This window comes from Panulirus ornatus, chromosome 32, assembly GCF_036320965.1.
Source record: "Panulirus ornatus isolate Po-2019 chromosome 32, ASM3632096v1, whole genome shotgun sequence".
Taxonomy (NCBI): domain Eukaryota; kingdom Metazoa; phylum Arthropoda; class Malacostraca; order Decapoda; family Palinuridae; genus Panulirus; species Panulirus ornatus.
Genome location: NC_092255.1, coordinates 20,719,288 through 20,744,067, shown reverse-complemented (window position 1 = coordinate 20,744,067; position 24,780 = coordinate 20,719,288). Strand labels below are relative to the sequence as shown.

Here is a 24,780-nt window from a genome sequence, read left to right as displayed (position 1 = left end):
AGCCTCTTGAGGCGTTCAGTTACTGCTTCTTATTTTCCACGAAGAAATTATATATATATATTTTTTTTTCCCTCATATTTAGTTTCTCATAAAAGAGACCATCAGAGGATATATATATATATATATATATATATATATATATATATATATATATATATATATATATATAGATAGATAGATAGATAGATAGATAGATAGATATATTGGTGTAAGCGTAGTATGGTGTGTCAGAAGAATGCTTGCAGACAGTTCCTCTTTAACCAACGGGGAAAAGAGGCGCCAATTAACGGTCTGGTAAAAGTATTGGATCCTCTCCGTAAGAGTGTTGGATCAAGATAAATGGGAGAAACAAGTGACAATCGACAGCTTGGAAATAGTCTCAGATCCTCTGTAAATTAGTCGCAAGCTTATTGGCTTCTCATAAGATATCGTTCGGGGTTCCTCATTTAATCGCAGCCCATGTAAAGTGTTTGGATCACGAGCGAAAAGTTCTGGGAAAGGGAGAAAGAGCCCCCATAAATATAGGAAAGGAAGAAGTGCACAGACTTAATTGTGTTGAACAAATGAAGAACAGGAGTCGGGCCAAGTCAACAACTCGTCGTCAAATCCGCGGGTCGCTAGGGAGCGCGGGAAATTAGCTCCCCGTCGAAGCTCAACGTGTTTCCTTCAGGCTGGCGGGGTGACACCAGTTCAAAAATACATTTTTCCCTGAATCGTTTATTGGATAATTTGCTGTGGATAAGGGAAAGGGGGATGGTCGGGGGGCAACTGAAGGTAAACAGGGATTGTTCTGTAAACCTTTTTTGTGTGTCACTCGTGTATCTGAAGAGTTATACTACAAACCTGTTTTATTGATTGTATTTTATCCGACCGTTCAATTTTGTCTGTTTCTGGATCCTTCCCTCGTTCGGCCCCCATCCGCTTACAAGCGGATACGACCCCCATACGAACCAGGAGAGTTTCGCCTTAACTTCACAGCACGGGACGCGGGTCTGCGTTGAACCCAACGCGTAGAAAAACGCCTCCATGTTACTGTCATTGGGCCGAGCCAACGCCATGTTTCGCCCATGAGAATTTATCTCTTATTTATGACGTTAATGTGATCTGAGTCCGCTTGAAATGTTTACGAGTGTCCATGTTTAGTCTCAGAGTGATGTGTGACGTATTTCTTCATGAGAAACGTTAGAGGGATAAAACTATTTATCTCCATGAAGGGAGAGGGAGGTTAACGCGGAGAGGGTGGTTAACACGGCTAGGGAGGTTAACACTGCCAGGGAGGTTAATACGGCTAGGGAGGTTAACACGGCCAGGGAGGTTAACCTGGCCAGGGAAGTTATACTAGGGCCACCCGGAGGGTTAAACATGGCCAGGGAGGTTAATACGGCCAGGGAGGTTAACACGGTCAGGGAAGTTAATATGGTCAAGGAGGTTAACAAGGCCAGGGAGGTTAACACGGCCAGGGAGGTTAACTTGGCCAGGGAAGTTAACAAGGCCAGGGAGGTTAACATGGCCAGGGAGGTTAATACGGCCAGGGAGGTTAACACGGTCAGGGAAGTTAATATGGTCAAGGAGGTTAACAAGGCCAGGGAGGTCAGTACGGCCAGGGAGGTTAACACGGCCAGGGAGGTTAACACGGCCAGGGAGGGCAACACGGCCAGGGAGGTTAACACGGCCAGGGAGGGCAACACGGCCAGGGAGGTCAATACGGCTAGGGAGGTTAACATGGCCAGGAAAGTTAATATGGTCAGGGAGGTTAACACGGCCAGGGGAGGTCAAGGCGGCCAGGGGAGGTCAAGGCGGCCAGGGAGGTTAACATGGTCAGGGAGGTTAACACGGCCAGGGAGGTCAATATGGTCAGGGAGGTTAACATGGCCAGGGAAGTTAGCAAGGCCAGGGAGGTTAATACGGCCAGGGAGGTTAACACGGCCAGGGAGGTTAACACGGCCAGGGAGGTTAATATGGTCAGGGAGGTTAACACGGCCAGGGAGGTTAACACAGCCAGGGAGGTTAACAATTGTTTGATATTTTCCATGGGACATTCTTCTAACTTCGTTCATCACACAGAACCTCGAAACTTCACTGAAGTCTTGTTGGTTATGTCTGACTCCACTTCAGGCGTGTCAGTCAGATATATATATATATATATATATATATATATATATATATATATATATATATATATATATATATATATATATATATATATATATGTCAACTCCGTGCGCGTCATTTCCCGACTGAACTGTGCATATACGTATCCCATTTTCGTCGCTACTTTGATGACGCTGTGTTGCCAGACGCTGACGTATGATTCACCTTTGGGCTACTGCCAGTGTCCACTTATACTTAGAAACGAAGGAAGATCAACGTGATGGTTTCTCAAAATATTTCCCTAACATTGATCGTGGTGTGGTCACTCATCCATGTTATGTTGCCAGCATCTGTAACTCGTCCATTCATTCCTTTCTACGTATCACCCTTGTGACTCTCCTTTGACGACCCCACCATGCAATTCGCTGGCATCATACGTCATCCCGCATCTCGCCATTTAGGTATCCAATGTCGTCTATGTACGACCTCCATAAATCCCTGTCATCACTACTGATGCATAACTTCCCTAAGTAACCTATTATCCATTTGTAACTTTGATAAGCACCGTAACTCATCCTATCTGTAACTCTCTATGTCATGCAATCGCTAGCGTCATTGCAGTTCCTCAATATCTCCAGTGTAAAGTAAGGCAAAGTACTGGTCTAATTTTTTTTGGCAATCCTTCAGTAACCCCCTTAACATTTTCTGTAGACCTCCTGCCCATAACCGTTTTCTAAGTGTAGGGTAATTGTACGATGTATGGTTAAGTCGGACGATAATGCAATGATTTTCGCTTTTATTTACATTTTTCTCTGATTATATATGTTTTCCTTTCGGAACTGTACATACCAAGTGCATATGCGGCAACAACATATAGAGACGGACTTCTCAGGGTACATATTTACATACATGATTGTGAGATTCGAATATCCCTATATATATTACGTCATGTATATGTCATGCTTTGTGATTGGCTAAGTTTTGCCTATACGATCTCTAACATGAGTAACTATTGGCTCTTGCCCATATCCATTTTCTGGGTTCGAGGTAATTTTACGATGCAGAATTAAATCGGACGATAATACTACGATTTTCGCTTTTATTCACATTTTTCTCTGATAATATAAGTCCTTTCCGTTTGGAACTGTGCATTGTATCTGCATATGTGGCAACAGGACATAAAAAAAATCGTTCTTAAGGAATATATATTTATATTGGTGAGAATCGAATGTCCCTCCATATTACGTCATGTATGTGTCATGTATTGTGATTGGCTGAGTTTTGCCTATACGATCTGAAACATGAGTAACTATTGGCTCAAACTTTCCTGTGTGGTGGCGTATGATTGGTTGATGATAGAACACCCCATCCTTGCCGGTAACTTCAGTTTTGTGTGGGTATTGGAAGTGATACGACGTCCTGTCGTTAATCGGATTTAATTTTTGTTCGAAAACAAAAATTAAGGGATTCTTGCGGTGGTGTCCGTTCTAGCATGTGTGATAATGCATGCAAGAACAGTTATCTGGCATGAGGTTAATTGATTATCATTATTTTCAGTGATTTTGGGTAACGTCCTGAAACGGCGGGAGTGGTTCCTTGTTCAGCGTCGAAACTGGTGGTTCTCGTAAGCTGAAAGTGATGAGGAATATACAGAAAATGTGACCTGGGAAGATAAGGAGTAAGTCTGCTTACTCTTTAGTGTGATTTTAGCAGTTTATTATTTTTTTACCGGATAGTTTTCATGTGAGACTTTGAAAACAATTTAAGTTTGCTTAACCGCTACTATCGCTGTAGGTAGTAGGGTGGCTTTATAGTCACTGTTGAGATAAGGCGATCACATAGAAATTATATTTAACTTCATTGTAACAGTGAAAAAAGGGGTGTTGGATTTCGTGATGAAGCAAGGAAGTGAGTGTTGACTGTAATTTAAGCTGTGTAGGTTCAATATCCTTAACTGAGAACCTGATATGTTATTATTGGTTAATTAACGATTGTTTTGATTTTTTTTCCCCTAAATATTGAATTACTGAAGTGTGAAAACTATATATCAGCGATGCCTCTAGACTGAGCTTTTGGTTCAGCGCATGCTAAATGGACGTGTTTCAAATTAGTGTTAATGTCTTTTACTGAATGTTATGTCGGAAACAGAACTGAAAGACATGACTTAACGTTTTAAGTATGTCCGCAGATGTGAGTAATGGAATACCCGCGTCAGTTGATCATCGAAAAGCCAACCCCACAACAGTTGATCATCGACAAAAACAACGCACTCCGGGTGATCAACGGGAAGGCAAACACTGCACTGGTGAGTCTTAATATTATACTTATAGTATAATTGAGTGTGTCCTTCATTTGTTAGATAGCATTGTGGTATAGAGTGTCCTTCAGTTGTTAGATAGCATTGTGGTATAGAGTGTCCTTCAGTTGTTAGATAGCATTGTGGTATATATAGGAGCAGGGCAATATGATAGCTTACCTGTTGGCCGACCGAACCCAAAACCAACCGGCAATATCAGTCATACTGACTCAAACTGCCTAATATTTAACATCCAAGGTAATCTGGAAAATATTATGTCAATCTAATCAACGACTGGGCTTGCTTAATTAGACCGAACTAAGCAGCAGTTGGCTTAAGCTAATCAAACCAATCTAAGCGTAGTGACAACTGGCCACTCCCAATCAAACCGATCTAAGCATAGCACCAGCTAATCAGACCAGTTTAAGCTTAACAACAACTGGTCTTACGTAACCAAAACCAGTTTAAGCTTAACAACAACTGGTCTTACGTAATCAAAACCAGTTTAAGCTTAACAACTGGTCTAACGTAATCGGGCCAACCTAAGTTTGCCTTGGCATATCAAGCTGTTTTTGGATGGGTCACAGCTTGCCTAACAAGATCTAACTTAGAGGAAACAAGTGCATAAGTTTGCGTCTGGTAAATCTGCATTTTTGGTAGATAATATGTTGATCTTTACTTTCATCTGAGGGTGTCATAGCAAACTCGTAATATAATAGATGAAACTTGGAATATTAGGTAGTCACTAAATTTTTTTTCTGCGCTGAACTGGTTTGTGAAGCAGAATAAATGTAAAAAAAAGAAAATCAGTTAATCAGTTTCCCATTCGTGTTCACTCACGAAGTTAGCGGTTTAGGAATCGAACCCCAGCCTGTCAGCGCCCAGAAGAGAATTTTTTAGTTTAGTGGAGGATGGTTATCCTTCTTTGAGAAAGGGTTTGAACGGGCGGCAGTAGTTACCGGAAGGCAAGATGTGGGGGCGGGGGACTGAGTTATCTCTATATTTGAAAGAACAGTGATGGGAATACAGAACTGTAGTCTCATGGGATCAAACTGATAGCCATTAAAAAACTTGAACATTTTAATGCTGTTGGGTTTGTGGTACTAACTTAATGCACAAGGACATCTAGTGTCCCTTTGTGGGTGATTTTACAACCATAGAGTAGGATGCCCTGGACTCTGACCTTACCTTTAGAGGTCAGGTCAAAGGCCAGAACATCATACCCTTGGGTCTTGCCACTGTCTTTAAAGGTCGTATCTTTGTGGAGGATGATTTAAAGCAGTCATGGAGACGAGATGAGTCAAGGCGTCAAGCAAAACTCCCGTTTTCTGTTGTGATGGAATTTTGTAAGGGGGACTTGGACATTACCACACCAGTGATCAAACAGTATCTGTTCGAACTTTTGAATAATTGATTTTGAGCCCGCGTTGAAGGATCTTACCTTGACATTGCTGTCATTAATTGAATTTACCAGCTTGCACCCATCTCTATTTCCGAAGCATACAAAAGTTTTCAGTTGTAATTAGGAGAAAAGAGCTTAGTTTGCTGAATCTAAGAAGTTTCTTGCGAAAAAAATATGTATTCTCTATAGAATGAATTTGCGTACATAAGCAAGTGTAACTGTAAGCGTGCCAGAACAGTTCTTTCTAAGTTATATTTTTGCAAGAAAAGAAAGCCGTTAGTTACCATATCTAAATGCGTATCATCTTAATATTGATGGTTTGGGTGTTCTATCTTCATATTCTTGGAATTGTTGCGTCCAGAGCAATTTAATGTTTCTCCAGAAGTGAGGAGTAACCTAAAGTGTGATGATGTCTGTGAATTTATAAAGAAATACAGCTGTACGGAGACACCACAAATGTTAATCGTAATTGCGCCGAGGAAGGTGTTCGAGTGCTCTCATTTGGAATGGATGCGAATGCTACATAATGCTAACTTTCATGGTGGCAAGTGGTGGGGCTAGAGATACAGCCTTGGAAATCTCTCTTGATTATTGACTCGGAGGGAGTGGTCGTGGGACTTGAAGAATTTGGGAGGGGGTTTCTTGGTGAGTTCTTTGGAGTGGGGTGAAAAGGAGAAAACTTGGGGTAGGAGGGGAAGAGGACAGCAAGAGGTCCTGGGGCTCAACCCAGGTGCTCCGTTGTGTAATAAGGAAGTGAAAGCTGTATGAGAAGTATAGATATTCTTATGGCATTTGCCTTCAGGTCATGACACAGATGAATGGGTTTTTGTTTGGGGTCCCCTATTCATTCCCTTTGGGTTTGTGTTCATGGTTCTGTACTCCTGCCCTTCATTCCTGTGGTGTTGATAAACCTAATATCATCCCGGTGGCAAAATGACATCTGATGATCATTTCTGAAGACGATGTGGCTCCATGATGTTCTTGAATGCTATGATAGAAGGCATTACCAGTGTTTTATATGCAGCTGCCTAATCGTTGCATTACAGGGCATTTTTATCCTGTAACTCTCCCACCATCGTTCCTTTTGGATAACTCCTCCCACCACCACTCCTGTACCCGGTAACTCCCTCCCACCACCACTCCTGTAGCAGTAACTCTCCCACCACCACTCTTGCAGCAGTAACTCCTCCAACACCACTCCTATAGCAGTAAGTCGCCCACCACCAGTCTTGCAGCAGTAACTCTTCCAACACCACTCCTACAGCAGTAACTATCCCACCACCGCTCTTGTTGCGGTAACTCACCCCACCACCGCCACTTTTGTAGCAGGTAACTCCATCGCCAGCACACCTGTAGCAGGTAACCCCCACCACCACATCTGTATTCTCTTGAAACTCCTTGCCATCGCTCTTGCACCTCCTTCACACTGTTACCTTAACTTCTTAGAACCCCTCTGTAACATCAGATAATCTCCCCCGTAACTCCCCACCATTACCGCTGTAACCCCACACCACCATCCATGAAACTCCCCTTCACCTGTCCTGAGTCATGCAGGCCCCTTGTATCTGGGACCATCTTTATACTCATGTCCCTCAGGACTCGTCCTAACCCAGCGCTGACCTGTCCGCAGTAACCGTTATCTGCTCCCGTAAGTCACCACCTCCATCCCCTTGCCCCTCGCACCCGCACTACCACCCAGCGTTAAGTTATACGCTTCCTGATGCAGCTGCCTGGCTCTTGCCGGCCTTGCAGATCCAGCTAGGCTGCGGGCTCCGCTCCCTTCCCTTCCTTCACCCCCCGCAAGCCCGCGCTAATTACCCGCAGGAAAATTCCCGGGAGGGGGGATCAGTCTTGCCGTTAAGTATTGGCGGGAAAACAGCGGTAAACAGCGGCAGGCGTGTCGAGAGGTGGTGGTTTGTGTGGTACATTTTTCCCCCCAGAGCAACACTACACAGCCATCGGGTTTAGACGTGGATGCGGGAGGTCCGAGTGGGTGTTTAGAACTTCGCGAGAAGTGAAAATGCGGCGGCGAGTGCGTGATTTCCGCCGGCGGTAGACGAGCACGCGAACAAATACTCAAGTGTTTTCGCTCTCCATGTTGCCGACTTGCCCTCCCCTCGGCGCGCCGTGAGTGCATAGAAGCCAAATCCTCCAGTTTACCTCAGGTGTTATTGTACGCAGACGTTACCGACCTGGCCAGTCCTCCAATCACACCTCTCTACGCACTGGTTACAGAGGTTTGCATGAAGGCGTACGGCCACGCATTCCGCACACTGACTGATAAGTGACTGTAATTTTTATTACGGACATATGTATGGTCACCTGCCTAACGTATGGATGCTTTACGGCCCAGTAGCGCTAACCGCTACACCACGGAGGTCCATTAAGGTGCTTTTGTTGTGTTGTGGCCCCGCCGGTTATGGCCAAGCACCGACGTTGCATCCTAGGGGTGGAGAGATGATGATAGAGGTGATACGCATTATGTATTTATTTCTGACGATCATATGGAAGACCGTTGTTGGTCGCGTGAATCTTTGGTGCTTGCAGTGTGTAGTACATTGTATATAATTACTGTCACTTTCGAAAGTATGGTACCAGTAGCTTATCGCTGCTACCACAAAACTTTCGTCTGGTACTCATATGAAGTACCTGTCTCCCTTAAATATAAGCCGGAATATTTTACAAATAAGAAAAAGGTTTTATTTAAACATTGTGTCATCACAGCATTTACTATCTTATGCCATAAATCAGCGGCACCTGCTGGAAGGTATTATTCGTTGTGTATCCGACCAGAACGTTAAACTAACAAAACTATAGTATTTTATTGCTTATACCTAACCTACCAGGACTGGTCTGTCGTCTGTCCTACGGCTCAGGTTCTGTCTCGAGTCCAGCACTCCTTCCCCCCAGTGTTCCATCGACTTTCTCTAAAAAAAAATCGTCTCCCATTTCACTAACATATCTCTTTTCCCACAGCCTGTCGTATCCCATCGCCCCTGCCTTCTCTCTCCTTCAGTGCTCCACATTTCTTGCCATTCCATTTTCTTTGTTCCCCCCTTTCCTCCCACCTCTCCCCCTCCCCCAGTCCCACCTTCCCTCCTGCTCCTCCGTCCATCCCACTGGGAAATGTAGCATCCATCAAAATTTTGTCAACATAATGTGTGATAATGGAACCTGTGTAGCAGTTTAAAACTTGACACGTCTTTTAAAAGGGGATCTATCATTTATGCAGCTCCGTCATGTCCTGCTCTGTTACAGTTTTAGATTCTTTGAAAGCTCTTTTGTAATGAAGATTTTTGAGGGTTCGCCAACTTTGGAGAAAGTTTGGAGGCAGGAGTTTTCTTGGGCAAATTGTTATAGCGCCGGATCACTGTTTTTGGCGAATATTTTTGTCTTTTTTTTTTCTTGGTTATTTATGCTACACGATTCTCAACTCACCTGTGTGTGTGTTTGTCTGGTCGCTTATTGATCATATTATGTGAGGTCGTGAGTATTACTTAACATGTGTCCATCACTGTGCACAGTCCATAGGCTGTAGTGACAACTGTAGGAAGTGTTAAGAGAAGCAGGCGGGGAAGGACAGAATGGAGGGAAGCGGAAGGGTAAGAGCAGTGAAGGGAAGCAGGAGGAGGGGGGAAATAGTGATGGGAAGCAGGAGAGTAAGGACAGTGGAGGGAAGTAGGAGGGTAACAACAGAGAAGGGGGAGGGACAAGAGGGTAGGATAGTGAGGGTAAATAAGAGGGAATACAGACAGTGGTGGGTCTGGATACAGAGATGGGACAAAGAGCAGGTGACTGAACCCTTATGTGATACCATTGCCATAGCTAGAAAAGGATTCCCCTCCTCCCCCTCACACACACACACACACACACACACACACACACACACACACACTCTGATGTGGGCCTCCTCTCGTGTCTTTGAACCTTGTCTGAGCTGTAGTTGATAACCTGTGTACAGCCGCTTCTGACGACTTGATTCTTGACCCCTTGAGTAGTAGGACAACTTGGCCCCTCGAGTATGATTAATAGTCTTTGTACACAAAGGGTTAAGTGATGTAATTAAGGGGTTGAATATGCCGCACTAAGGAGATATCGTCATCAAAATCGTACTTAAAGGATTTAAGTCGTTCTCAAGGAGTTAGGGCGTTCTAGAAAACAAAGAATGTTACCATTATTTACTAATTCTTATCCCTTTTCAACAAGGATTAGGAAGGGGGTGGGGGGGGGGCGATGCTTATGGTGATATCTCTGTCATCACCATAGAGACCCTCTTTTAGACTCTCAAATTTCCCAAAATCTAGATAGTTGTCAAAATCCGTCATACATGCTGAAAACTCTTCATTTGGAGGATAGATGCCTCTCATTGCCTTCATACCCTATCTCCATTGGAATAACATTTGGAATTATCTCTCGAATTATTTTTTGGTAGCTTTTAGTAATATCTATTGTAGTACATGTAATTTTCGTGAAAATATATGGGTGATTTAACATAATTCCACGTACCTGTTATGGATTGGTTGAAATTAAAGTACACGGGAGGATAGGACGACCGTTTTAGAGTGGTCCCGTTAGTTAGAATATTTTTGGTCTGAGTAAAAGTTATATTTGGTTCGGGAACTTTATTTTGCTGTGGCATTTTAAGGGCTACTTAATGGTTGCTTGGATGACTGTTCCTTGCCTGAATGAACAATGGATGATTTGTTTTCCATGGGTGGTTGACGAGATAGATCTGGAACTCAACCGTTATGTGTCTGTTTCTTTTATGGGTAGATCTAATTATTCGCGTAGTTTTGCAAGTATGTCTTGAATCTCTCTCTCTCTCTCTCTCTCTCTCTCTCTCTCTCTCTCTCTCTCTCTCTCTCTCTCTCTCTCTCTCTCTCGTATATTTATGTCCTGGAAGTTTTACGTGTCCGTGATTGACTCCAGCCGTTGCTCACTTGTTTCTCGATTAACCATCTAGCCATATTCTATGTCCCAAATCTTTTTTAAAAGTCCTTCCCGGGTTCCTCAAGTTGCATGAGATTAGGCACCACGGGAATGCTTGTCAGGAACCAAGCAGGAGGTGGGGTCATGGAGGCTTACGTGCCGATCAGCCAACACGACACCCACAGTGGTCTCTGTCCTGACTCACTCTGTCCTCAGTGGGTGGTGGTGGGGTGATGTGATGGGGAGAGGGGTCGCTGGGAAGAGTTAAGTGGTGAGGGAGGGGGTTGGTGGGAGGAACAAGACGAACTTAATGCCGCTCGGGTGGGAAGGGAATTGGACATTGATTTTTCAATTTCCAGCATAGTGGACAAAGTATGTATATGGTGTATGGTTCATATTTGCTTATGAAATAATGATTGCGCGTAGAATTATACATAGTGTGCCACTATGGACGAAAACATATTATAAACTGGTTCTGGTCATAGATTGTATTCATTACCACAAAATGCTTGAATGATACGGTTAATACTTAGTTACAGTTTGATAACGCATTAATTAACCTAGAAAATCCTGAGAATGTTTGGGAAGTGAAAGAAGTGATGGTTGATTATAGGAGTTCTGTGATTGTCAATGGCTGGAACCCTTAGATAATGTCTAATGTTGCCCCCGATTTCGCTTTCCTAAAGAATGCTGTCATGCCCTAAAGAACCGAGTAGGATTTACCGAAAAAGTAATATATTTGAGATTTATTTTATTATTAAAAGGCTGTTGTTTTTACATATCAATATGTTGATATATGAAAGTCGGATAATCGAATTTAAAACAGGATTTGATAGTCTGTTGTTCGTCTTTGAAAACATGCCATAATGTGTAAGTTGCCGTTCTAGTTTGTTTTTTTTTTTAAGAATTATTAAATACGGAGCGCTCGTCTTTATTCCAGACTACTTCCATGTTCGTTCTAGTTAGGTGTGGTAGTTCTTCCAAGTCCCGGAAAATCGATAAATACTGGAATGTTTTGTGGCTTTACACACCTTACTTTTTCTCCGTGCTGTAGCTCTACGTTTATTACCGATATGCTGGCGCTGAGTTAATGAAATTAGTACTTGATTAATGAATAACTCGGCTACGCTTGATCTGCCATGACCATATATCCCGGCCTGGCGTGCCCTTCACTAGGCTTGCGCAGTCTGGCGTTTGCAAAGTTATTCCGTCGACATGGACTTTATGTCTTACCAAAAATGTAATTACTGCTATAGAAGTGCGCCTCTTTTTTTTTTTTTAAATAACATTTTATTTATTTTCTCACCATGAGAATATGATTGGCTCGTAATCTCTGCATTAGCCCAGAAGGAAAGGAGTCCTCGTAAAATATATATTAAAGTAATGTTCAGACACAACCTGGTGCCTCTCTGTTGTGTGCAGGTGGTTTTTGAGAGGATCTTCGTGAAGAAGAATGGTTGAAATTAGGATGTCAAACACACAAAACCGACCCACATTCTGGTGGGAAGACGGTAAGGGTATCCTATAAGCGCACTTTTGATGTCCAAATGCAAACGTAGTCTGAAGATTTTTTTTGAATGCTGCGAACGAACAGTTGAGGACGAGAGGCCGATATTGGCGTGAGTAAAAGGCGGTGTGATTAGGAGGGAGAAATCAAAGTAATATTCTCTATCATTCTTTGATTAATTTTTTTTGTCCCACTGTTACATTACCCACCGTTTATATTATGTAGTTGTCATTTTGCCAACTCGTAGTTTCATTATTCCACGTAATGACTGGATTTGTTGGCCTTTCCTGTGGAAGTACAAGTTTTGAAAATGTCTGAATTCCTATGAATATCATTTTTGATGAGCGAAAAGATTATATTAAGTGGACAAGTCGAGTAAGGGATTATGTGAACGGAAGGCTTTTCTGCAATCCTGCACTGTTTCCTTGAAGAAATCATGCCTCCCTCCCTCTGTTCTCCTAGTGTCGTGTTACACGTTTATCATGTGTGTACCTTCCCTATATCGCCGTGTCCACGTTCTAGTATAACTTTGGTTCCCTGACGTAAGGATTCAGCGAACCTCTTGTGGCAGATCGTATAGTGTTACCGGCTCAGGGTGGCGCTTTCGTGTATTTTTGAGCTAAGACATTTTCGGTTGGCTGCAGGAGGAATGTCTGATTCTGATTTGAATTATGCGAGGTGATACCGTAGGCTTCGCTGGGCTACTTCCATCACAAATGGATGAAATAGTCATTATTCTTTATAATAATTGGTTGTCAAACTGGTAGATATACGATGGGACCCTGCTAGTACTTGGGTATCATTTTGTTCTAACGTACTTGGGCGTATATTACTGTCTGACGTAGCAAAGGGACGTCCTCATCCTAGCTACACACACACACACACCCCATCTCCCATTGAAATGATCACCCCTTCTACTCCACACCCAAAATGCCCACTTCACTAGACACTCGGACCCTCATGCACATGCCTGGTGAGTTACCTTCGTCATCCCATTCTTATCATCCCCATTATAAGCACACATCTCTATTACAAACACACCCGTTCGCCCAAACTCGCTTTCACACACTCCCTCACTCCATCCATGATGTCCTATGTTCATTCCTACGTCACGCGTATCCTCTTCTTACACACACACACACACACACACACACACACACGAGTCCCACATGAGAATATGTCAGACCAATTGTCTGCTTGCAAATATTAGTATCATTCACATATATGGATAAGGAAATACTTAGCAAGTTGTTCGTATCCATCATGAGGCCAAAACTGTTTATGTTTAAACGGAACTAAAGAACACAAAGAGAATATTAAGGGTTGACCTGATCATAACCTGAGTTAAAAATGATAACAGACCACAAACATCAGAAATAGGCAAGGTGTCAACGGACAGAAAGAAGTAAGGTGTCTATAGATAGAGACAATGTGTCTACAGACAAAGAGACGAGGTGTCTAGAGAGAGACAAGGTGTCTGTGGGCAAAAAGAGGCAAGGTTTTTACACAGAAAAATACAAGATGTCTAAGACAGAGAGACACAAGGTGTCTGTAGGCAGGAGGAGGGAAGGTGTCTTAAGACAAGAGATATGGTGTCTACAGACGGACTTTTGCCCCATTATTTTTGGTATTCAGATGAAGGCCAATTTATGAAACGTGATTTATATGAAAGTCTGAGGCATACTTTTTTTTTTCCAGTGCGAAGACATCCATCCCACTGAATTCACGAGGGTTTTTCTTTAGCTGCAGTAATGATTCAGTATGACTTTCTGCTGTATTAGTTAACCATCCAGTAAGAATGGTATTCATACATTAATCTTAATGGTTCAGTTGTTCCTCTTGATTAGTGTTGGCCAACCAGGTAGGGAAATAGCCAGGAAGGAAAGCATTGTGAAAATAGATACTCTGATGGTAGTAAAAATAGATCTTGTAATGAGGAGGGATTTCTTAAAGCTATAGGTAAAAGGATATAGGGAAATATTTCTTTACAAGTAGGGTTACTGATAATTTGAATGGGCTGCCTGCCATTGTCATAAATGGCAAAACAATTGACCTGAAGACATGATTAGACAGTTATGTCCTGTGTGAGTCACACTTTAGATAAAAGTAACATGTTCTTGTGACAGGTGACTGTTATAGGTCTGAAGATCTTTTAATGCTGGAAGTTCTGTATATGGTATATTTGTATCATTTCAGGCAGCCATCCAGACAACTAGGAGGCAAGCTAGAAGCCACATACCAGTAGGCCAGGAGGGCAGTATTGCTGGATAGCTACCTCCCATCATCCTGCACAGGACTTCACTGTGCTAGAACTAACCAACCTGTCAGTCTGCCAGCAGTGGGAGGCAGCCACCTTGACATACAGGTAAAGAGTAGAGGATGACGGACGGTCAAACAGTGTCATGGAAGATAGCTTAAATTAATTCATATTCAAATTTGAAAATTTTTTTACCAAGAGAAATAGGTACAATGTTGCAATGAATATGAAAATACAAGAGCAAAAAGTTAGAATTATAATATACAAAACGTACATGGCATGGAATTATTAGTTTGTGATGCAAATTTGTGCCCCTGAATGTTTTTTCGTTCTGGATGTGCAGTTTCTCCACCCTCAACCTTTCAGAGGGGCAGTATAACTCTGTATCTGTTGGTCTGTCTGCCCATCTGTAGTGTTTAAATACTAGATCATGTATATGAAAATTGAGTTTCCTCTCTTAAGCCATTTTTCTCTATAATGTTAAATGCTTGCTGCATTCGGTGGTTATAAAGTTATCTTTTTTCATTCTTTCATTATTTGATCATCATAGTATGGAAGTATTTCCTCTTATTGGTGACTTTTCTTAGCTTCCTATTGCCCTCCAATTGATCACTTCTGTCTTATTTCAAAATATTCATTATTGGCTTAGGGCTTAGATATTTTTTTTTTTTCATACTAGACTGCTGTTTCTTATGTTAGAGATGTGGCAGCACAAACAGATGAAGAAAGGCTGCATCCACGCACATCCATTCTTTAGCTGTCTTGTGTAATGCACTGAAACCACAACCACGCCCTACAGACATTTCCATGGTTTACCACGGTTGCTTCACTTGCCTTAGTTAGTTCACTAAGAGCACATCGACTCTTCTATGCCACATTGTTCCGATTCACTCTATCCCATGCACACCTTCACCCTACTGCATGTTCAGGCCCTGATCACTCAAAATCTTTTTCACTCCATCCATCCATTATCATTTTGGTTTCCCTGTTCATTTTTTTTCCTGATGTGTATATCTTCTTTTTCAACCTTCCTTACTCGTTCTCTCCATCCATATGTCCAAATCATTTCAGCACAACCGCTTTAGCTCCCTCAACCACACTTTTTATTACCACTCATCTCTCTTACCATTTCATTTCCAACATATCCACTCTTCTCTAGACAGCCTTATCTACATCCCATGCTTTGCGTTCATATAATGTTGGGACTACTATACTTTCAAACATCCCCATTTCTGTCCTCCCAATAATGATCTATCTTGCTGCACATTCTTTGGTACTCCCAGAACCTTTGCCCATTACCCACCCAGTGACTCACCTGCTTCCTTGGTTCCATTCACTGCCATGTCCACTTCCAGGTGTCTAAAACACTTCACTTCCTCAAAACACAGAGTTATGCTGCCTTTCAGGAAGGTAAAGGGTGGGGAAACTACATATTCACTAGGAAAAATATTCAGAGGCACAAATTTGCACCACAAACTAATAATGCACTTAGGAACCATCAAGTGTGCTCTATATGGGATTCCCATTGGCTCTATCTTTTCTGACTGGGAGTCTCAGGACTGCTATCTTGTACCAGTAGCTAAGCTCCCCTGAAGTGCAGTGAATATATGAAGAATATAGTTTATTAACATTTTACTGGGCATGTGAAACGTCCAGGGTAAACCATGGAAAGGTCTGTGTGGGTGACCAGACTGGTAGTTGATATTTTAACATGTGTCTAATATGGCTGTGAATATTTTGCTGAGCATTTTGTCCTTGAAGTTGAAAGACAGTTTTGACAGTGACTTCCAGTATGGTTTTACTGGTGATAAACTGACTTCTATGTCAATCCTATAACCTCATAGGGAGATACATGTAATTTGATTTTCTTTTATGTATATATATTTATTTATTTTGCTTTGTCGCTGTCTCCTGCGTTAGCGAGGTAGCGCAAGGAAACAGACGAAAGAATGGCCCAACCCACCCACATACACATGTATATACATACACGTCCACACACGCAAATATACATACCTATACATCTCAATGTACACATATATATACACACACAGACATATACATATATACACATGTACATAATTCATACTGTCTGCCTTTATATATTCCCATCGCCACCTCGCCACACATGGAATAACAACCCCCCCCCCCCCCCCTCCCCCCCCCTCATGTGAGCGAGATAGCACTAGGAAAAGACAACAAAGGCCCCATTCGTTCACACTCGGTCTCTAGCTGTCATGTAATAATGCACCAAAACCACAGCTCCCTTTCCACATCCAGGCCCTACAGAGCTTTCCATGGTTTACCCCAGACGCTTCACATGCCCTGGTTCAATCCATTGACAGCACGTCGACCCCGGTATATCACATCATTCCAATTCACTCTATTCCTTGCACGCCTTTCACCCTCCTGCATGTTCAGGCCCCGATCACTCAAAAAATTTTTCACTCCATCTTTCCACCTCCAATTTGGTCTCCCACTTCTCCTCATTCCCTCCACCTCTGACACATATATCCTCTTGGTCAATCTTTCCTCACTCATTCTCTCCATGTGACCAAACCATTTCAAAACACCCTCTTCTGCTCTCTCAACCCACTCTTTTTATTTCCACACCTCTCTCTTACCCTTACATTACTTACTCGATCAAACCACCTCACACCACATATTGTCCTCAAAAATCTCATTTCCAGCACATCCACCCTCCTACGCACAACTCTATCCATAGCCCACGCCTCGCAACCACACAACGTTGTTGGAACCACTATTCCAAACATACCCATTTTTGCTTTCCGAGATAATGTTCTCGACTTCCAAACATTCTTCAAGGCTCCCAGAATTTTCGCCCCCTCCCCACCCTATGATTCACTTCCGCTGCCAGATCCACTCCCAGATATCTAAAACACTTTACTTCCTCCAGTTTTTCTCCATTCAAACTTACCTCCCAATTGCCTTGACCCTCAACCCTACTGTACCTAATAACCTTGCTCTTGTTCACATTTACTCTTAACTTTCTTCTTTCACACACTTTACCAAACTCAGTCACCAGCTTCTGCAGTTTCTCACATGAATCAGCCACCAGCGCTGTATCATCAGCGAACAACTGACTCACTTCCCAAGCTCTCTCATCCACAACAGACTGCATACTTGCCCCTCTTTCCAAAACTCTTGCATTCACCTCCCTAACAACCCCATCCATAAACAAATTAAACAACCATGGAGACATCACACACCCCTGCCGCAAACCCACATTCACTGAGAACCAATCACTTTCCTCTCTTCCTACACGTACACATGCCTTACATCCTCGATAAAAACTTTTCACTGCTTGTAACAACTTGCCTCCCACTCCATATATTCTTAATACATTCCACAGAGCATCTCTATCAACTCTATCATATGCCTTCTCCAGATCCATAAATGCTACATACAAATCCATTTGCTTTTCTAAGTATTTCTCACATACATTCCTCAAAGCATTCTTCAAATACATTCTTGGTAAATGCAAGAGTTTTGGAAAGAGGGGCAAGTATGAAGTCTGTTGGGGATGAGAGAGCTTGGGAAGTGAGTCAGTTGTTGTTCGCTGATGACACAGCGCTGGTGGCTGATTCATGTGTGAAACTGCAGAAGCTGGTGACTGAGTTTGGTAAAGTGTGTGGAAGAAGAAAGTTAAGAGTAAATGTGAATAAGAGCAAGGTTATTGGGTACAGTAGGGTTGAGGGTCAAGTCAATTGGGAGGTGAGTTTGAATGGAGAAAAACTGGAGGAAGTGAAGTGTTTATTAGATATCTGGGAGTGTATCTGGCAGCGGATGGAACCATGGAAGCGGAAGTGGATCATAGGGTGGGGGAGGGGGCGAAAATTCTGGGGGCCTTGAAGAATGTGTGGAAGTCGAGACATTATCTCGGAAAGCAAAAATGGGTATGTTTGAAGGAACAGTGGTTCCAACAATGTTGTATGGTTGCGAGGCGTGGGCAGGAGGATGGATGTGCTGGAAATGAGATGTTTGAGGACAATGTGTGGTGTGAGGTGGTTTGATCGAGTGAGTAACGTAAGGGTAAGAGAGATGTGTGGAAATAAAAAGAGCGTGGTTGAGAGAGCAGAAGAGGGTGTTTTGAAGTGGTTTGGGCACATGGAGAGGATGAGTGAGGAAAGATTGACCAAGAGGATATATGTGTCGGAGGTGGAGGGAACAAGGAGAAGAGGGAGACCAAATTGGAGGTGGAAAGATGGAGTGAAAAAGATTTTGTGTGATCGGGGCCTGAACATGCAGGAGGGTGAAAGGAGGGCAAGGAACAGAGTGAATTGGAGCGATGTGGTATACCGGGGCTGACGTGCTGTCAGTGGATTGAATCAAGGCATGTGAAGCGTCTGGGGTAAACCATGGAAAGCTGTGTAGGTATGTATATTTGCGTGTGTGGACGTATGTATATACATGTGTATGGGGGGGGTTGGGCCATTTCTTTCGTCTGTTTCCTTGCGCTACCTCGCAAACGCGGGAGACAGCGACAAAGTATAGAAAAAAAAAAAAAAAATTATTCAAAGCAAACACCTGATCTACACATCCTCTACCACTTCTGAAACCACACTGCTCTTCCCCAGTCTGATGCTCTGTACATGCCTTCACCCTGTCAATCAATACCCTCCTATATAATTTACCAGGAATACTCAACAAACTTATACCGCTGTAATTTGAGCGCTCACTCTTATCCCCTTTGCCTTTGTGCATTGGCACTATGCAAGCATTCCGCCAATCCTCAGGCACCTCACCATGAATCATACATACATTAAATAACCTTACCAACCAGTCAACAATACAGTCACTCCTTTTTTTTTTTTTATATATATATATTCCACTGCAATACCATAAGGCCTCAATTCCCTGCATCTCATTTTTGTCTCGTAATTGCATTTAAGCTGGTAGAATTTCTTTAATTCCACATGTACTCACACTAATGTCACAGTATTTCACATATTTTTAATACAGTTTTCCTATTCAAGCTTACTTGAATTTCACATTTATTTGAATGCACATAAAGCTTCAGTTTGTGGCCATCTGTGCTAGCACACTAAATGTTCACTAAAGCCAGTTAAGATGCATTTATTTCGCCAATTCTCTCCTACATATTTCTAAATTAGTAGATGGTAATAGATTCATGCATAAGGTAAGAACCTTTTGATGAATAGGAATGTGTCAAAAATAATTCTGAAAAATGAAATTTATCATTTTATTGGCTACTTGCTGAATGTTTTGAGCCGATGATTTCTAATGCCACATAAAACCCATTTATTTCACTTTTCTATATTTTTCTTAATATGCAGATGATTATTATAAATTCATGTATGAGTTAAGAGCCTACTGAGGAAAACTGCATGAAAAAATATATGAAGAATATAGTTTATTAACATATTATTGGGCATGTGAAATGTCCAGGGTAAACCATGGAAAGGTCTGTGGGGCCTGGATAGGGGAGCTGTGGTTTCGGTGCATTACCCATGCCAGCTTGTGTATGGATTTGAGGGGATGTGGCTTTCCTTCATCTGTTTCCTGACGCTACCTCGCTGAAGCTGGGGTCAGCAGTTAAGTATGGGACAGAAGATTATACGTCACTAATACCCAGTCTTGTGCACCAAAACCGCTGACAATATGTATGTCCCCCCCACCCCATATGTGTATTATATTAATTTATTATACTTTGTTGCTTTCTCCTACGTTAGCGCAAGGAAACAGACAAAAGAATGGCCCACCTCACCCACATACACATGTATATACATAAACACCCACACACACACAAATACTTACTTATATATCTCAACATATACATACATATACATATATACACATGTACATATTCATACATGTTGCCTTCCTCCATTCCCGCCACACATGAAATATTTTTTTCATACTATTTGCCATTTCCTGCATTAGCGAGGTAGCGGTAAGAACAGAGGACTAGGCCTTTGAGGGAATATCCTCACCTGGCCCCCCTCTCTGTTCCTTCTTTTGGAAAATAAAAAAAACGAGAGGGGAGGATTCTCAGCCACCTGCCCCCTCCCCGTTTAGCCGCCTTCTGCGACATGCAGGGAATATGTGTGAAGTATTCTTTCTCCCCTATCCCCAGGGATAGGAGAAGGCATATGATAGGAGTTGATAGAGATGCTCTGTGGAAGGTATTAAGAATATATGGTGTGGGAGGCAAGTTGTTAGAAACTGAAAAGTTTTTATCGAGGATGTAAGGCATGTGTACGTGTAGGAAGAGAGGAAAGTGATTGGTTCTCAGTGAATGTTTGTTTGTGGCAGGGGTGTGTGATGTCTCCATGGTTCTTTAATTTGTTTATGGATGGTTAGGGAGGTGAATGCAAGAGTTTTGGAAAGAGGGGCAAGTATGCATTCTGTTGTGGATGAGAGAGCTAGGGAAGTGAGTCAATTGTTGTTCGCTGATGATACAGCGCTGGTGGCTGATCCGTGTGAGAAACTGCAGAAGCTGGTGACTGAGTTTGGTAAAATGTGTGAAAGAAGAAAGTTGAGAGTAAATGTGAATAAGAGCAAGGTTATTAGGTACAGTAGGGTTGAGGGACTAAGTCAATTGGGAGGTAAGTTTGAATGGAGAAAAACTGGAGGAAGTGAAGTGTTTTAGATATCTGGGAGTGGATTTGGCAGTGGATGGAACCATGGAAGCGGAAGTGAATCATAGGGTGGGGGAGGGGACGAAAGTTCTGGGAGTCTTGAATAATGTGTGTAAGTTGAGAACGTCATCTCGGAAAGCAAAAATGGGTATGTTTGAAGGAATAGTGGTTCCAACAATGTTATATGGTTGCGAGGCTTGGGCTATAGATAGAGTTGTGGTTATATGGTTGCGAGGCTTGGACTATAGCTGGAGGTGTGCAGAGGAGGGTGGATGTACTGGAAATGAGATGTTTGAGGACAATATGTGATGTGAAGGGGTTTGATCGAGTAAGTAATAATAGGGTAAGAGAGATGTGTGGTAATAAAAAGAGTGTGGTTGAGAAAGCAGGAGGTGTTTTGAAATGGTTTGGGCATATGGAGAGAATGAGTGAGGAAAGATTGACCAAGAGGATATATGTCAGAGGTAGAGGGAATGAGGAGAAGTGGGAGACCAAGTTGGAGGTGGAAAGATGGGAGTGAAAAAGATTTTGAGTGATCGGGGCCTGAACATGCAGGAGGTTGAAAGGCGTGTAAGGAATAGAGTGAATTGGAACAATGTGGTATACTGGGGTTGACGTGCTTTCAATGGATTGAACCAGGGCATGTGAAGCGTCTGGGGTAAACCATGGAAAGTTCTGTTGGGCCTGGATGTGGAAAGGGAGCTGTGGTTTCAGTGCATTATACATGACAGCTAGAGACTGAGTGTGAGCGAAAGTGGCCTTTGTTGTCTTTTCCTAGCGCTACCTCGTGCACATGCGGGGGGAGGGGATTGTTATTTCATGTGTGGCGAGGTGACGATGGGAATGAATAAAGGAAGACATTATGAATTATGTACATGTGTATATATGTATATGTTTGTGTGTGTATATATATGTAAACATTGAGATGTGTAGGTATGTACATTTGCGTGTGTGGACGTGTATGTATATACATGTGTATGTGGGTGGGTTGGGCCATTCTTTCATCTGTTTAGTTGTGCTACCTCACTTACGCAGGAGACAGCGACAAAGTAAAATATATATATATATATATATATATATATATATATATATATATATATATATATATATATATATATATATATTTCTTTTCTTTTAAACTATTCGCCATTTCCCGCGTTAGCGAGGTAGCGTTAAGAACAGAGGACTGGGCCTTTGAGGGAACATCCTCACCTGGCCCCCTTCTCTGTTCCTTCTTTTGGAAAATAAAAAAAAAACGAGAGGGGAGAATTTCCAGCCACCCGCTCCCTCCCCTTTTAGTCGCCTTCTACGACACGCAGGGAATACGTGGGAAGTATTCTTTCTCCCCTATCCCCAGGGGTATATATATATATATATATATATATATATATTATATATATATATTATGATGATAGAGTGGCAGATATAGGGTGTCTTGGTCGAGGTGGTGTGCAAAGTGAGAGGGTTAGGGAAAATGATTTGGTAAACAGAGAAGAGGTAGTAAAAGCTTTGCGGAAGATGAAAGCCGGCAAGGCAGCAGGTTTGGATGGTATTGCAGTGAAATTTATTAAAAAAGGGGGTGACTGTATTATTGACTGGTTGGTAAGGTTATTTAATGTATGTATGACTCATGGTGAGGTGCCTGAGGATTGGCGGAATGCGTGCATAGTGCCATTGTACAAAGGCAAAGGGGATAAGAGTGAGTGCTCAAATTACAGAGGTATAAGTTTGTTGAGTATTCCTGGTAAATTATATGGGAGGGTATTGATTGAGAGGGTGAAGGCATGTACAGAGCGTCAGATTGGGGAAGAGCAGTGTGGTTTCAGAAGTGGTAGAGGATGTGTGGATCAGGTGTTTGCTTTGAAGAATGTATGTGAGAAATACTTAGAAAAGCAAATGGATTTGTATGTAGCATTTATGGATCTGGAGAAGGCATATGGTAGAGTTGATAGAGATGCTCTGTGGAAGGTATTAAGAATATATGGTGTGGGAGGCAAGTTGTTACAAGCAGTGAAAAGTTTTTATCGAGGATGTAAGGCATGTGTACGTGTAGGAAGAGAGGAAAGTGATTGGTTCTCAGTGAATGTAGGTTTGTGGCAGGGGTGTGTGATGTCTCCATGGTTGTTTAATTTGTTTATGGATGGGGTTGTTAGGGAGGTAAATGCAAGAGTTTTGGAAAGAGGGGCAAGTATGAAGTCTGTTGGGGATGAGAGAGCTTGGGAAGTGAGTCAGTTGTTGTTTGCTGATGATACAGCGCTGGTGGCTGATTCATGTGAGAAACTGCAGAAGCTGGTGACTGAGTTTGGTAAAGTGTGTGAAAGAAGAAAGTTAAGAGTAAATGTGAATAAGAGCAAGGTTATTAGGTACAGTAGGGTTGAGGGTCAAGTCAATTGGGAGGTAAGTTTGAATGGAGAAAAACTGGAGGAAGTAAAGTGTTTTAGATATCTGGGAGTGGATCTGGCAGCGGATGGAACCATGGAAGCGGAAGTGGATCATAGGGTGGGGGAGGGGGCGAAAATCCTGGGAGCCTTGAAGAATGTGTGGAAGTTGAGAACATTATCTCGGAAAGCAAAAATGGGTATGTTTGAAGGAATAGTGGTTCCAACAATGTTGTATGGTTGCGAGGCGTGGGCTATGGATAGAGTTGTGCGCAGGAGGATGGATGTGCTGGAAATGAGATGTTTGAGGACAATGTGTGGTGTGAGGTGGTTTGATCGAGTAAGTAACGTAAGGGTAAGAGAGATGTGTGGAAATAAAAAGAGCGTGGTTGAGAGAGCAGAAGAGGGTGTTTTGAAATGGTTTGGTCACATGGAGAGAATGAGTGAGGAAAGATTGACCAAGAGGATATATGTGTCAGAGGTGGAGGGAATGAGAAGTGGGAGACCAAATTGGAGGTGGAAAGATGGAGTGAAAAAGATTTTGTGTGATCGGGGCCTGAACATGCAGGAGGGTGAAAGGAGGGCAAGGAATAGAGTGAATTGGAGCGATGTGGTATACCGGGGTTAACGTGCTGTCAGTGGATTGAAGCAAGGCATGTGAAGCGTCTGGGGTAAACCATGGAAAGCTGTGTAGGTATGTATATTTGCGTGTGTGGACGTATGTATATACATGTGTATGGGGGGGGGGGGGTTGGGCCATTTCTTTCGTCTGTTTCCTTGCGCTACCTCGCAAACGCGGGAGACCGACAAAGTATAATAAATATAAATAAAATATATATATATATATATATATATATATATATATATATATATATATATATTATTCTATCCCTGGGGATAGGGGAGAAAGAATACTTCCCACGTATTCCCTGCGTGTCGTAGAAGGCGACTAAAAGGGGAGGGAGCGGGGGGCTGGAAATCCTCCCCTCTCATTATTTTTTTTTTTTCCAAAAGAAGGAATAGAGAAAGGGGCCAGGTGAGGATATTCCCTTAAAGGCCCAGTTCTCTGTTCTTAACGCTACCTCGCTAACGCGGGAAATGGCTAATAGTTTGAAAGAAAGAAATATATATTATTTATATGGTTTACTTCCACTTCCATGGTTCCATCCACTGCCAAATCCACTCCCAGATATCTAAAACACTTCACTTCCTCCAGTTTTTCTCCATTCAAACTTACCTCCCAAATGACTTGACCCTCAACCCTACTGTACCTAGTGACCTTGCTCTTGTTCACATTTAC

At 42.5% G+C, this 24,780-nt stretch overlaps 1 long non-coding RNA gene across 1 annotated transcript in view; it reads left to right on the top strand.

Annotated features, from left to right (window-relative positions):
- Positions 1-3,479: 3,479 nt before the first annotated feature.
- Positions 3,480-24,780, top strand: part of LOC139759160 (uncharacterized) — a 35,816-nt gene continuing 14,515 nt past the window's right edge. The window contains exons 1-3 of the long non-coding RNA XR_011715003.1: positions 3,480-3,769; positions 4,280-4,396; positions 14,422-14,590. This is a non-coding gene — a long non-coding RNA (uncharacterized lncRNA). The remainder of the gene's footprint in view (positions 3,770-4,279; positions 4,397-14,421; positions 14,591-24,780) is intronic.